Source organism: Metopolophium dirhodum, chromosome 1, assembly GCF_019925205.1.
Source record: "Metopolophium dirhodum isolate CAU chromosome 1, ASM1992520v1, whole genome shotgun sequence".
Classification (NCBI taxonomy): Eukaryota; Metazoa; Arthropoda; class Insecta; order Hemiptera; family Aphididae; genus Metopolophium; species Metopolophium dirhodum.
The window spans coordinates 73372565-73382902 of NC_083560.1; the positions used below are offsets into that span (position 1 = coordinate 73372565).

The 10338-nt window shown below is 26.1% G+C and overlaps 1 long non-coding RNA gene across 3 annotated transcripts; it reads left to right on the top strand.

Annotated features, from left to right (window-relative positions):
* The first annotated feature begins 415 nt into the window (after positions 1-415).
* On the top strand, positions 416-8516 carry LOC132933757 (uncharacterized). 3 transcript variants are annotated; one of them, XR_009662936.1, is made up of 5 exons: positions 416-1773; positions 6642-6783; positions 6864-7069; positions 7144-7382; positions 7467-8516. It is a non-coding gene; the product is annotated as an uncharacterized LOC132933757 (long non-coding RNA). The 3 variants fall into 3 exon arrangements; XR_009662935.1 differs by having other exon boundaries at positions 7144-8516; XR_009662937.1 differs by lacking the exon at positions 416-1773 and adding an exon at positions 2898-2916 and having other exon boundaries at positions 7144-8516.
* The last annotated feature ends 1822 nt before the right edge of the window (positions 8517-10338 follow it).

Here is a 10338-nt window from a genome sequence, read left to right on the forward strand (position 1 = left end):
AATAATACCTAAGTATGTGTATTGTGACTATATTTTTCATTTTTATAAATTCATAACTAATAGTTTAAGGTATAATAATAATATAGTGTACCTATAATTTATAAGTTTAAGTCTTACAAATAGTAGACTGATTTAAAGTGAGTTTAAGTTTTAACAAATGTAAAAATCATATGAAATAAAATTATTTTTCTATAAATATGACAATGATAGTATATTTTGTGATTATAGTTGGTAGGTATATTGTATAATATGAACCAACGGTTTATCACAAAACGTTTTCTTTCCACCATTAATATAAATTAAATTATTAATTTATTAATAAAACGTTATATTTCCTAATAAATACCAACATAACTAAACGCGCAATTAAAAGTACGCAAATAATTTTTTAACCCAGTACCATTTAGGAATTAATTTAACGGTTTCTCAGACCCCAGTAAGTATTTATTTTTATAAAGTTTTTCACTTTCAATAATACAATTTTCAATACACGGCGATATGGATAGGCAAATTAACTACAATATGTTAATTTTTCTATATAATATGTCATAATATTTTCGTAGTGCCTGCGATAAAAAAAATCTGATCATTTGTTATACATATTAGGCAATCTTACCTAATTTTACCTTATCACGAGTGCTCAATTGAATTTAACTATTGTTAGGTATTAGGGTTCCAGGAGAAAATTAATAATACAAATGTAATATATTATATGTCTAACTTCTACGTTAATAAACACATAAAATGATTTATTTCTATAACTTAAATCAATATAATTACATAAATCCAGACCACGAAGAAGGAATGCAATACCTATGATCACATCGTCAAAACAAAGCAATAAAAAGAACGATTGGCATCTCACAGCCACGTCAAAGGAAAATACCCAAAGTAATAATCGCAAACGGATGCAGATTATCAGAACGCAATTTCAAAATAGAACTATTATTTAATATCCAAATATAAGAGGGGACAGAAAATGGTTATATAACTACAAAGACCAGTCCATCTCCACAAGCAGAGCAGTGTGTACCTCTCCGGGCACAATGCTTCCCTACGACTGCCAGTGCATCGTCAGAATCGGAGCAGTACGCAAGACCTACGCCATTCAACATCGAAGACATACACACATTTTCATTCTATCTTTCTCAAGCGAATAACATTCTATCGTTCGTTATTTATTATTCAAAATTGAATTTAAATATTGCGTTAATTTAATATACCACATATGGTCTTATTGGTTTAAAATTCCTTAGCTTAAATTTGGTCTGCCTATGTAAAATCTTTCTATGATATACACAATACCTATTTACATTACTTCCTCGAAAGAACACAATTCAAAAACTCGTTTATCTTGTGTGTTTGATTTATAGTATATTTACAATACAATATTATTAGAATATATCGTTCGATAGTATTTGAAAGAATACGTATGCGAGGGAATTCTTTGACGTATCTGCATTCTGAACATACTATATAACATTCACATACTTAACAAACATCCTAAAATTGCATCCACGACTGTTAAACATTACATGCGTGTTTTTATAAATACATATTGAGGTATTGTGTACATCGAATAACGATAAGTCACTACAAACAACATCACGTAATAAATCTTAGATCACATAAGAGATCACACGTACAATTGTAGAGGTAATTCGTATATAGTTAATTTAATATTGCAATAATAACGCGTATCGAATCACGATCAACCGAGACAACTTCAGAGACACCAAGAGCAAAAGAGAATACATAGACGTTACAGTCAAGGTAAGTGACACCACATTTGTAAGTGTTTAAGTTAAAAGGTATAGCTCTAAGTCACATCACAAATATAACAATATCTCAAGGCTGGGCAAGTTAATGATTTTTTTTAACTCAGGTAAGTTAAGTTAATATGCACCAATAACAAAAAGTTAAAAGTTAAAAGTTAATTTAACTATAGGTTAACTCAGTTAAGTTAAAAGTTAATACACACTTTTTGTTAACTTTTTATTAAGTTAAAAAAAAGTTAATTTTTTTATACAACGCTAGCGTACTTAATTTTTTTCCAACCCAAAACTAAATTTTAGGATATAGTGTTGATACTTCATACAGTACTTCCATATAAGTTAGATTCGAATGATACACATTTTTAACTTTAAACAATTTACGATACATATTTTTTGACATGAAAACGAAATAGACTGAAATAGTGAAATATTATAAAATTAAAAACAAAATAAATTAACTTAACTTACTTCTTATAAAATGAAAAATTAACTCGTTAATATCACGTTAATTAAGAAAGAAATTTAGTAAGTTAACAGTTAAATTAATGAAAAGCCAAAAGTAACTAGTTAAGTTAAAAAGTTAAAATAAAATTAACTTTTTAACTTAACTTTAACTTTTTAACTCGTTAATGCCCAGCCTTGCAATATCTTGTAGTAGAATAAAATCACACACACACATACACATATAGTAGAAATCATCTTACAAATATTAAGCGTATGAGCTTCAACCAAATACATCTCTAAATTAAATACACTCTAACCTAACCTCCAGATCCCCTTTAAATATTTTTATTTTAATATTTTAATCTACTATTTTTGAAATTATAGGTAGGTACTTAATAATAATACCTAATCTAACTTACCAGCCATATTTGGTCGCGACTCGCCGTTATTCAGTAATTTCGTGTGATAAACACTGTTATTTGTTGTTACTCGTTATCGGCACGAAAGCCAACTATAGACTTCATATATATTTATGTACCTACCAGTCAATATTATAAAGATAAAGATAGGTACGATAATCGATAATCCATACAGTTAGTGTAAACTGATATATAGTGACTAGTGATGTATAGCCGTATAGGTATATGGTTTTACTGTTTTAGTTATCCGTTAACCGCTGTCGTAGTCATCGCATAGCGTAAGTTGTGTTTTCAATAAATAATAATAATAAATATTATATTTTTAATGAATATACGAAAACAATTTCACGGAATAAATATTAATAGATTAACCGCGCGGATACTATAAGTCATAGTATATTTTGCAATATTTTTAATTTTTAAGTCACTTTTGCATTGTGTCTTATTTTGTTTTGAATAATGATACCAGCCATCATAATATTTGTTCAAATATTTTTTCACATTTGTTAAAACTTAATATAAATATTAAAACAATTGTTTATTTAAAATACGACTTTATGAATAAAGATTAAAAATAAGTAAGTACAAATGTACAATAACACAACTGTATCATAAATAGACGTTTTTGTCTTTCAGTTTCATAATTAAAGTATGCAGAAAGTGTATTTGAATGAATAATGTGTAATGACTTAAATTATAGTATTGGTAATTGGTCCAACGAACAATAAATTCGATATTTTGTGTGTAAATATTAAAACATAAAGAAAACAAATCAACTATTAAGAGGACGTCGTTATCGCATTTTTTATCTCTGTTTTATACTAACGCATAATGTCATGCTAAAATAGTAAAATGTATGTACAGCGACCAGCAGTTCTAATTTTGTGTTGTTAGCTTAAATATTAGAGTGAATTGACCTTTAGTCAAACTTAAAAGTATGAACATTATCTGGGTTGTCTCGTTGTTTTTTATGGTAAAATATTATATTTGAAAATGCTCATAAATCATTATTAAAATATCACAGAGAAACCAACAGAAGAACACAGATAATAATGTTCATACTTTTAAGTTTGATTGTAGGTCAATAAATTAATATAAATCAAGCTAACAATTTAAAGTAGCAACTGCCGGACGTACATTTTGATATACTATGCGTTAGTAACATACGGGTACGGCACCCAATTGAAAACTCGATTAATATTCATGATTTATAGTTAAATGTGTGCTTTAAAATAATATTTATCATTTAAAAAAAAAACAGTTAAATATAGTAGTTTTTTCATTGAAATTATAATCGATCAAAAATTGAAATCACTTAAAATCTATGTCTTTTAAACATTAATCATTTATAATCAAGGGCAAAGGTGGGCATTAACTTGTTAAAAAGTTAAAGTTAAGTTAAAAAGTTAATTTTCTAGTTACTTTTGGCTTTTCATTAACTTAACTGTTAACTTACTAAATTTCTTTCTTAATTAACGTGAAATTAACGAGTTAATTTTTCATTTTAAGAAGTAAGTGAAGTTAATTTATTTTGTTTTTAATTTTATAATATTTCACTGTTCCAGCCTATTTCGTTTTCATGTCAAAAAATATGTATCGTAAATTGTTTAAAGTTTAAAATGTATATCATTCGAATCTAACTTATATGGAAATACTGTATGAAGTATTTACACTATATCCTACAATTTAATTATGGGGTGGAAAAAAATTAAGTAAGCTAGCGTTGTATAAACAAATTAACTTTTTTTTAACTTAATAAAAAGTTAACAAAAAGTGTGTATTAACTTTTAACTTAATTGAGTTAACCTAGAGTTAAATTAACTCTTAACTTTTAACTTTTTGTTATTGGTGCATATTAACTTAACTTAACTGAGTTAAAAAAAATCATTAACTTGCCCAGCCTTGATCAAGGGTAATTTATAAATATAAGATGAGGTATTTTTCATAAAGAAAAGTATATCTTGTCTATTATGAATAAAAACACACATTCAAAGATGGAATAGGTACCTACCGCAACATAGGCGGAATCACAGAGCTTGCAGGATATGCAGCCGCACGCCCTAATATTCTTCACAAAGGCTGCTTCAAATTAGGGTCTAAAGGACCATAAAGACTAACTAAATTGTTTAAACAAAATATGAATAGGTATAAAAATATGTTTTTTTACTAAAAAAAATGGTGCCTACTAATGTACAATTTTATATTTTATAAATATTTCATTTCACTCAGTTTTTTAAATTGTAATGCATTTATCATTGTATTAGTGCAGTTATTGAATTTTTAATTTCTGTTAAAATGTATTTTTTTTTTTTTTTTACTTAAAATCTTTCTTTAATATCCATCAACATAGTGTTTTTCAAAGAAGATACATTTTTAATATTTTCTTATAATAGATTCTGAGAGAAGCGATGAATAGTAGTGGTTTTACAATGTGTGTTTGTCATTAAACCGTGGTTTGGATTTTAAGGTAATAAAAATAATAAAACAGAGCACTTAAAATGTAAAAAAAAATGGTAAAAAGCACATAAAAAAATGTACAAAAAATGAAATAGGTTTAAACCAATTATCCAACTTGTGTTTTAAAAAAAAATTTACAACTATGTACTTTGACAAACTTTTTTGGTTGAGCGTTGAAGGTTTGGTCTTCAAATATTTTTATACTTAGAAAATTAACGTTAAACGAATATTTGACAAAATAAGAACAACGCGGTAAAACGATACAGATTTATGGTCGACGAATGTAGTCTGACAAACAATCTATCCAACAAGAACACATTTTAATATATTAGTAGTATAGGTTCTTTGATAAACGTTAAAAAAATAAGCGTTGATAAATGTTCTATCGATTATCGTACGTATGTGAGTGATTTCTATATTAATTAACATGTATTTTTAAACACAATAAGTCCACAATTTCGTCTTCATAAAACTCTTATCGATTTTTACCGTAAATACGCATAAGATAATTATTGTGAATAATTGATAAATTAACACAACATATAAAAAAAGGCTAATAAAACAACATAATGTTTACCAATTCGCATTGAAATGAAATGAAACACAATTTTATATAAAATTATTATTTTATTTTTATCCTATAGGATTTGTTTATAAAAAAAAATTAATTTGCCTTTAAATCCAAATTCTGATCATCATCTTTGGTACAGTAAAAATATTATAAGATTTTCAACTTTGGGGTGGTTTCTTATGATGGAAAATTGTATCTTGTTGGTACTTTGGGGAGTCTAATGTAAGGAGAAATGAGAAATTTTATTTTAAAATAAATTACTGACAATCAGTTTTTATTTTTTGTTGTGATTCTTCAAAAACGAAAACTGCAGGTACCTACTTGCAATTTTCATTGAATATTCATATTACAATTTACTAGACAAAAATAATTAAAAAAATAATAGACGTCTGAAGAATCACTCTTTCTTTTGACTTGGATTATTTCAGTTAACGACGTTTTTCAGGACTTAGAAAGTATTCAAGAAATCGCTTATTTTCTAACGTACCGGCGATCTTCGTTGATTTAAATAGTCTAAACAGTATAAATTCAAAGGGTCTTGTGACATTTATCTTGCACATTTAACAAAACAACAATTTTACAACAAAAATTATCAATAATTATTACAACTACCATCATATATTCCTGGCACCGTCTCCTGTAAGCGGGTGTACGTAACACTAGATATGTTTTCTATTTTCATTAAAAAATAATAATAAAAAAATGTTATATTACACGTGTATTATTGTAACATAAAAACAAATCAATTATAAATTTAAAAAAAATTAAAAATATTGATCAGAACAAAAGTTAGGTACCTATTTTATTTGTCAAGTCTTCGTGGTACCTACATTCAAGTCTGTTATATTTTATTGATATTTTTAAAATATATAGATTCATATTTTAAGCTATTTTCATATGCAATGATTTGTTTTTGAATTAAAATTTAACGTATCTATTACTAAGTGATTTTTTTTATGTTTATTGATTTTTTAGGATATGCAATTGCCAATTGGATAGAAAAAACAGATTGATCATTGATTTCTGTAATCAAGCTTTTTTGTGCTATGTCATTTAAAATGGACCCCACGACGTCCACAAAATATGATAACGCGGGATATTCAACTAACAAAAAAAAGTAAGTATTTTAATTTTATATGTAAAATACAAACAGACAAATGTTGTAAACTGCAGTTTTTATGTTCTATTCGTTTTCAGGGAAAACTGCAAAAAGCCATCATGTATGAATATAAAGACGGTTATAGACAACCGGTATATCAATAATATACAAATCCTGTGCCTAATTCTTAAGTGGGATTTTCCAAAATACGATTATTTTATCAATATGGACATGGTACCAGGTAGATACTGCCATACGGTTTTACATACAGCGATATGCTCCACGATGATTTACAAATCCATAGGTAATACATTTTAAAGTAATAGTTGTTTATAGTTTTTTTTTTTATATGAAAACTTCGATAATATTTCTTAACAGGCTAAGGTAGAAAGAAAAATGTTGTTAAAAACGAAGCGGCTAAAAAAATGTACGAACAAATAATAAATTTGTCCAAAGACGAAATCGATAACATTCTGCAGCACTGTAAACACAAAATTCCATGGATAAATTTCGATAACAAAAAGACATTGGAGATTTCTACTTCACCTGGCATTCTGAAAATTGTCAGAGAGTTATTTGGTCGATTACACAATAATCCTTGTCTAAAAAATCTAAAAGTATTATATTGTAATGTATATTTGACTATATAGAAGTTATTAACAATATTGTACAATTTTTTTTTTTTGATTATGTATATGCAGGAATTTGATTCATTTGAAAATATTTCAGCCGTTGATATGTTGAACACAATCGCAGTAAAATAAGATTTGAGCTTAACGTACTTCGTACGTGAACAAATTCCCGGTATGAAATTAACTAAAACTAAAATCTGATATCTTAACTATAGTTAAGTAACATTTTTTTTTCAAACGTTGGAAATGTGGCAAAAATAAACATAATTTATGGTATGGTGTTTGTTCGTTTTGGATTGACCATTGCTCAAGCTAAAGAATCAGCCGCTTTTGCTGTTTTAATGTACGTTAATGACGTAAACATAATCAATCAAAAACAATAAAAAAAATCATTTAACCACCATCATGGTGCTCGGTGTTGCTAATAAAAAAAAATAGTGATTCATAGTTATATCATTTTAAGGTAAATTTTGTAATAATAAGGTAAAATTTTTTAAAGTTAGGAAAATAAAATGATTTTTCTTTATTTATAACTTTAAGTTTTTTAACATTGTTTTTATCAAATTTGATACCACCAAGCACCATCAAGCACTATAGCGGTGGTAAAATGATTTTATATATCAAATCATATTTTAATTTTGAACCCAATGTAGTAGTATTTTTAACTATCATAATATTCATAAGTCTTGAAAGCTTGAAAAGTATTATTGTTTAACGAGGCATAATAGCCATAATATATACCTATAGGTTAGTTAACCTAACCTATATGTAAGGCTGGGCAAGTTAACGATTTTTTTTAACTCGTTAAGTTAAGTTATTTTAAAATAATAAAGTTAAGTTAAAAGTTACTCGTATTTTTTTTCGTTAACTCGTTAAGTTAAAAGTTAACTTTGAAAAAAAAGTAACGTAACTTAGTGTAAATTTAAAATTTACTAATTTGCAAAATAAAAACTCTAGACACAAAATATGGTTTGTTAGATAGTTTTTATTTACGCTTAAGAAAATTACTGGGGAAATTTAAAATGATACATCAAAGTAAAAACTCATTCGAAAATTTGTATTTTTCTTTGGACGAAAATTAACTTAATTTAGATACTTTTGAAATAAAATTAACTTGAAGTTAACACGTTAATCTTGAAAAAAAGTAACTTATTAAATTAAAAGTTAATTTGAAAAACAATTAACGAGTTAATTAACTTGATTAAAATTAACTTAACGTCTTAACTTAATTTTAACTTTTAACTCGTTAATGCCCAGCCTTGCCAATGCGATTATCTCAAATATGAGACTTACCTTTATTTCTACCCTGTATGTAATATGAGTATATTCCTATATGAGCTAGAAAAAAGTATAAAATGATAAGCTAATTTCTCGAAGAACACTGCACGAGAAAGTAATGTTGCGAAGTGTGTACCGAAAATGTTTGTTTTATTGTTAGGTAAATTTTTACATATTTTAAAATATGTAATCATCATCTGAACTATGAAAATACTGAAATTGACTAACTTATTTAGTTATTTAGATTAGGTAATTGTATTGGTAAATGTATATATACTTAATTAATTTTAATGTAGGTACCAAGATAATGTTTTTTTTCCTATTTGAATTGCTATAACTGCAGAAGGTGGGAATTGTTCTTTCATTTATTATCCCCGCATGCTATGTTTTATCATAGATATTTCACAACTTGATTAATACATTATAATATTATTGTAATTTAATTGTAATATTTTTATTGGAAAATAACGTAAAAATATTGTTTGGATCATTGGCGTACGCAGGATTTTTTAATGGGGGGGGGGCTTTAAAATTAGTTAAAATTTTTTTTTTTGTCCAATCTAATAATTTCAGACGTTTATTTGAGGTATTTTAAAATGTTTGTAACTTTTCAACTTTTCTGATAAAAGAAATGTTCAGTACTTTTTAAAATAATTGGAGAAAAAAAATGAAAATTTATTAAAATAATTTTAACCAGCTTGGTTATACCATCCTCACTTGAATTGTATTTGATTAATTTAATTTTTTTTTCTTTAAATTTCAATAAAAAATTATTTATCCGGTCAAAAAGCTTAAAAATGTAATACGTAAGTTTTTATTATATCTAAAATATTAACGATACATAGACATCATATGGTTATTTTTTATAAGGATTTAAAGTTCAAATTTCGTCAAAACCGCAATTAATTTGAAGTACTAAACTTATAAAATATTAAATTTGTATAGCTAAGGCTAGACAATTTAATACAAGATCTTCCATACAAGTAGTTCATACTTTTATCGAAAAATTACAGATAATTTATGAACATTGGTGTGCAAATACAATGTTTTTTCAAAAATGAATTCATTCTAGTAAGACATATATGAAATTTACGTCTTGCTCACTATAGTTGACAGTTGAAACTTGATAAATATATTTTTTTTTAAAGTAATACGAGCAATGGGAGGGGGCTTCAGCTTTTTAGCCCCCCCCCCCCCTGCGGACGCCACTGGTTTGGATAATAAGAAAAGGTTTTAAATGTCAATAAATAGTAAGTACTCAAATGTATATTTATTTTGTATTTTTGTTGTTAATTTATAGAATGCATTAATTTTAAATTGTAATAATTGTTAGTGTATTATGTCTGTTCAATATTGGAATAGAAACTGTTGTAAGAAAAATTTGTAAAATGTTGAAGTAATTTCTAAATAATATGTATTCTATAAAACAAGTCTATTTGATTTAAATGTTTAGTTTCTTCAAACGTATAGTTAAAAATATCCAATAAAACTATCCAATGTAATTTTCTTCTTTTAAATCAATTTTAAAACTTTTCTATACACAAGACGGATCTTTTTACCTATTATAATATAAAGCATTGTTTTATAATAAATTCCATAGAAAAAACTACTATCAAGCATAAATACCTATGAGTATTGAATTATAAAAAGAATTTTAGATAAA